Genomic DNA, 5,220 nt, shown 5'->3' with positions numbered 1-5,220 from the left:
CAGATAACTCAGAGAAACAACCTCTGGAGACATCAGCAAATTCACATACGACAGTCGGGGTTAGATTTTTTTGTTAACCCCGACCAGGAATGAACCATGTCTGGATGAATGTCCAGTGGAGGTCTGAGGGTCACTCGACTTGAAATGTTATCTTTGATTTCTCTCCACAGATGCTGCCAATTCTGTTGAGATTTTCCAGCAATTTCTGTTTTTTATTTGTTTCTGATTTTTCCAGGGGAGTTCCATTGTTGTCTGATGTAGATCAATGATTAAAACCGAGTTGTATGGGCCATAATTTAGAAGTTTGCAGACAACACGCAACAATACGTGATGTAGTGAACCATAAGGAACAAAGCCTGGGATTGCAGGGAGATATCAATCAGGTGGAAAGAAAAGAATGATGAACGGAATTCAATCCAAAGAGATTCATAATGAATTCAGGGAGAGTGAACAATGGAAGTGGGGATGCTGAGTGGTATAGAGGAACAAAGACACCTTGGAGTGGACATTCACAAATTCCTGAAGGTGGTTGGACAGGACAATCACATGGTCAAGAGCGTTTTGGGATACTTTCTGTTCTCGACCACAGGCTGGTCTATAAGATCAGGAAGTTGATGCGAGAGCTTTAGCTAACACCAGTTCAGAGAACAGCTGGAAGACCGAGCACAAGTCTGGTCATTGCGTTCGTCAACTTTTTTAAAAAAAAAATCATGATAGAAGATCCAGGGCAGAAACAGGCTTTTTGGCCCGTCAATTTCACTGCACCACTCAATGAGATCATTATTGATACTGCTCCAAGTCAGGATGGTACGCACCCTGGAGGAGAACTTGCAGATGGTGTTGTTTTGATGCATTCTCTGCTCTTGTCCTTCAGGGTGGTAAGAGCTTGCAGGCTTGGAAAGTGCGGTCAAAGGAGAGTGGGTGAGTAACTGCAGTGCATTTGGTAGATAGTGCACTCTGCTGCCACTGTACCTCAGTAATGAAGGGAGTAAATGCTGAAAGTACTGAATGGGGCACCAGTTAAGTGGACTGCATTGTCTTGGATGGTGTCAGGTTTCTTGGAGCTGCATCCATCCAAGCAAATTGACAGTGTTCTTAATGACAGACATTCTTAAATGATGCACAGGCTTTGGGGAGTCATGAGTTGAACTAATCACGATAGAATCTTTTCCCTCTGACCTACTTTTGTAGGCACAATATTTAAATATCACGCCCAGTTCAGTTTCTCATCACCACAAGCACCCCAGGATGATGATAGTGGGCAATTCAGTGAAGATAAAACCATTGAATGTCAAATAGTTATGGTTAGATTTTCATTTCTCAGATTTGGTCATTAGCTGTTGGGACGTGGTGCAAATGTTCTTTGTCACATAGCAGGCTAACTTCAATGTTGTCCAGGGACACTGCATTTAAATATCTACCACTACAGTAGCTGAGTCACAAATGGTGCTAAACATCATGCAATCATTGACAAACATATCCACTTCTGACCTTATGACGCAGGGAAGGACATTGATGAAACAGCTGAAGGTGCTTGGGACCAGAAACTGATGCTGAGGAATTTCTGAAGCTGAGATAGCTGGCCTCTAACCAATCACAAGCACCTTCCTCTGTATTCAGTATTATCCAACTAAGGTGAAGTCGGGCAAGGAGGATAGGAGAGTGTACAACGGGAATATAAAAATATAAAAGGAAAGCAGTGGAGCATTAAAACACAGAACAAGTGGGAGATAAGCTTGGACGAACAGTACAGCACAGGGCTAAGAGTCAAATACAACCATGTAATGACAGTTATTTCGTCTCAGGTAGTTTAAATGCATATCTACAAGTGAACCATCAGCAGTTACGAACTAAAAATACTCACTTAAGCATCACTCACAAAGAAAGGCTTGCGTGCTGTGAGCTGATGGTAGGGACAGAGAAACTCTGAAGATAACGTGGAAATGGAAGACCTGTTGAAATGAGAGGACTCAGGACTTTGTAAGAAACTGAACAGCATCCTGTTTTTGTAGTCAATGACTTATCTAATTTATTTTATGCCAATGTTATATACAACCATCCTGACGTGAAAACGTCTCAATATGCTGTTTTGAGCTGCAAATGGTAGAGTATCTCCAAGCGAGACGAGGAGACCTCTTCCGCATATATGTGGTACAAGCTTGAATAAATTCACCTTGTTTTGATCTACTCAGGTCTGAAGATGCAATCTTTTCAAAAACCCACAATCAAAGCGAGAATAATATTCTCTGAATCCCGTTGACTCTAGTTTTGCTATGATTCCTTGATACAATGCTCTGTCAAATAGAGCCTTAAGATGGCAGGAAAGTCGCACTCTCATTTGGAATTCAGCTGTTTGGTCCATGTTTGCACCAAAAATGTGAGGAGATCAGGAGATGAGTGGCCCTTGCTTAACTCAAACTGAGATCCATCAATGATATTGCAAAGCAAGTGCTGCTTGATGTCATTGTTGTCATCCTGTTTTGACTGCATTTAGGTATCGACAGGCCAGACGATTGACTGAAGGCTTGTCCACACAGACCATGTGTATGGTTTCTCTTCACTGTGAACGATGCTTTTTTCTTCCCTACCTGAGACGTTCAAAGCTCTCGAGAATTGAGTGTTACTGGCAGCTGTTGATCCAATTTTTGACTTGAGCTGCCTGTCTGTAAATCCTTTCCAATTCCCTAGAAAATAAATTTAAAACAGTCAGAAGTGGAATGAAAGCTTCTGGATTGTTAGAAAAACCCACCTCGATCATGAATGTCCTTGAAAGGACAGAAGATGAAAAATACAGGACAAAGCAGGCTGTGGGAACTGGCTACTGAGCCAGTCCTCATTTCTGCAGGGCCAGCAGAGTGGGAGGTTTGAGTGATACCACAACAACGCTGTCTGTATAACAATACAAACCGTACAACTGTCTGACCATAACCTGTGTCAGCCTGTACTTGGATAAATGTAAATGACCTGAGCTTGCTGAAAAGCATTACTGTAAACAAGTGGGAATTCATGGGCCACCTTCACACACACGCGGTCCCCCTTTGTACTGGTGAGACTTGCATTTGGACCACTGTGTTCAGTTCTCGTCACCGTACTTATAGAAAGTTATTATTAATACATTGGAAACATTTCAAAGAAGATTTAATGGACTAATACCTAGAATGAGTCGAGTGCCTAATGGGGAAAGGGTAGACAGGCTGGGCCTGGATCCTCTGGAGTCTAGAAAAGAAAGAGGAGACTAAATTGAAATTTGAAAGATATTGAGGGGAGCCGACCACGTGGATGTTGAAAACATGGTCCCTTTTGTGGGAGAATCTAGAACTGATAGTCATTGTTTAAAGGTAAGGGTGAATCCATCTGAAATGGTGAGGAACATTTCTTTTCTCTAAGAGGGTTGTGAATCTTTGTAACTCCCTTTGTCAAAAGGCAGTGGTTGCAGATTGTTAAACTTTTTTTTTAAGGCAGAAGCAGACAGATTCTTGATGACTGAGATGATGAAAGATATTCAGGGATACGCAGACACAGAGTTGAGGTTGAAATCAGGTCAGCCCTAATCTTATTGAATCTCAGAGCAGGCTCAAAGGGCCGAGTGGCCGACAGTTGTTCCTCATTCATATGCTCGAATGAACCGGAGAACAAAGAAACACAAATCTTGTCTGATTATTGGGGGGTCAGGAGGGTATTTGAGCTCCTACTTCACCTACTCGGTATATTAGTTCCATTTTATCCCCCCACCCAGCTTCAATTAACATCCTTTTAATTTCCAGGGAATACACCATTTTTGGTGAGATGAGGCATTTTGATAGAAGAAGAGGAGAACATATGAAATAGGATCTAGAGTTGTCCATTATGCCCCTCGAGCCTCAAAAAGGTCAAAGCTCATCCATTTAGGCTTCAATTCCACATTCCCAATTGGCCTTGATAATGTTTTTTTCCTTTATTCCTGTGAGCATTGCTGCTCATGCATCTAGTTGTCATTGAGAGGGTGGTAGTGATCTGCTTTCATGAACCACTGTACTCCATGAGCTGTAAGTGGACCCACAATGCTGTTAGGGTGGGAATTCAGGATTTCCACCCAGCAATACTGAAGGAATAGTGATATATTTCCAAGTAAGGATGGGGAGTGGCTGGGAGGGAATTCATGCCCAACATCCAGTCTCAGAGACCTACAGCACAGAAAAAGCCTCGGCTGACTCTGTCTGATTTAGTCACTATCATCTAAGGAGTCTGTTATCCCACTTTTATAGTGGACTCGAACATTTTTTCCCACCAACAATGTTATGCAAATTCCATGTTTTCTCTCTGACTTCCTTCTTAAATACTGGGGTTATGTTAGCTACCCTCCAAACCATCGGAACTCTTTGCGAGTGTATCGTATTTTGGAGTATAACCACTAGCGCAGCTGCTATTTCTAAGGCCACTTCCGAAGGTACTCTGAGATGAAAGTTATCAATCTCTGGGGATTTATCTGCCTGTTATCTCATTAGTTTTCCCAATTTGTTACAAGTCCACCTTCCAATTAGACCCTGTGATCCCCTTAATTTTGGGACATTATTTGTGTGCCCCTTTTTGAAAATCTAAGATATATTTAATTGGTCTGTCATCACTTTGCACTCCATTATAAAATTCCCTGTTTGATTGTAAGGAGACCTGACATTTTTCTTGACTAATCTTGGATTATCAATCTTCAATTAAGAGTTTAATGACAATCATGAAACCGTTGTTGATTGTCAGGAAAAACCCATCTGGCTCACGATTATCCTTTAGGAAAGAAACTGTCATCCTTACCCGGTCTGGCCTATATGTGACTCCACCCCCACTGCAATGCAGTTAACTCTGGGCAATCAGGGATATGCAATAAATTCTGACCTAGTTAGCAATGTCCACATCCTGTGAGCGTCTATTTAAAAAAAGCCGTTGGTTTTATGGTCCATGCAAGAGTACTCTCAGATTCTATTTTCTCCCTCTAATTAAATCCCTTTGTCTCCCTTTGCTGAAATCTAAACTGTTCCCAATCCTTAGGTCTGTTGTTTTATTTATCCAATTTGTATGCTGCTTCCTTAAATTTAATACCCGTTCATTTCTCTTTCTCTGCCATGGTTTGACCACGTTTCGATTTTATTTTTATGCCACAGCTTGTCCACGTCCTCTTTCAATGTTTGCCATTACCCATCTCCCATCATCCATTTAAATTGTGATCCACAATTTATCACAACTGGCTCA

The 5,220-nt window shown here is 41.7% G+C and overlaps 1 long non-coding RNA gene across 1 annotated transcript; it reads right to left on the bottom strand.

The window, feature by feature from the left end:
• Positions 1 to 2,003: 2,003 nt before the first annotated feature.
• LOC125482734 lies at positions 2,004 to 4,770 on the bottom strand. Its single transcript, XR_007261734.1, has 2 exons — positions 3,154 to 4,770; positions 2,004 to 2,684 (listed from the first exon to the last, which is right to left on the bottom strand). It is a non-coding gene; the product is annotated as an uncharacterized LOC125482734 (long non-coding RNA).
• Positions 4,771 to 5,220: the final 450 nt, after the last annotated feature.

This window comes from Rhincodon typus, unplaced genomic scaffold (genome assembly GCF_021869965.1).
Source record: "Rhincodon typus isolate 14 unplaced genomic scaffold, sRhiTyp1.1 hic_rhity00016127, whole genome shotgun sequence".
In the NCBI taxonomy this organism is placed as follows: domain Eukaryota; kingdom Metazoa; phylum Chordata; class Chondrichthyes; order Orectolobiformes; family Rhincodontidae; genus Rhincodon; species Rhincodon typus.
The sequence above is the reverse complement of the archived record's forward strand: the minus strand, read 5'-3'. Positions and strand labels throughout refer to the sequence as shown.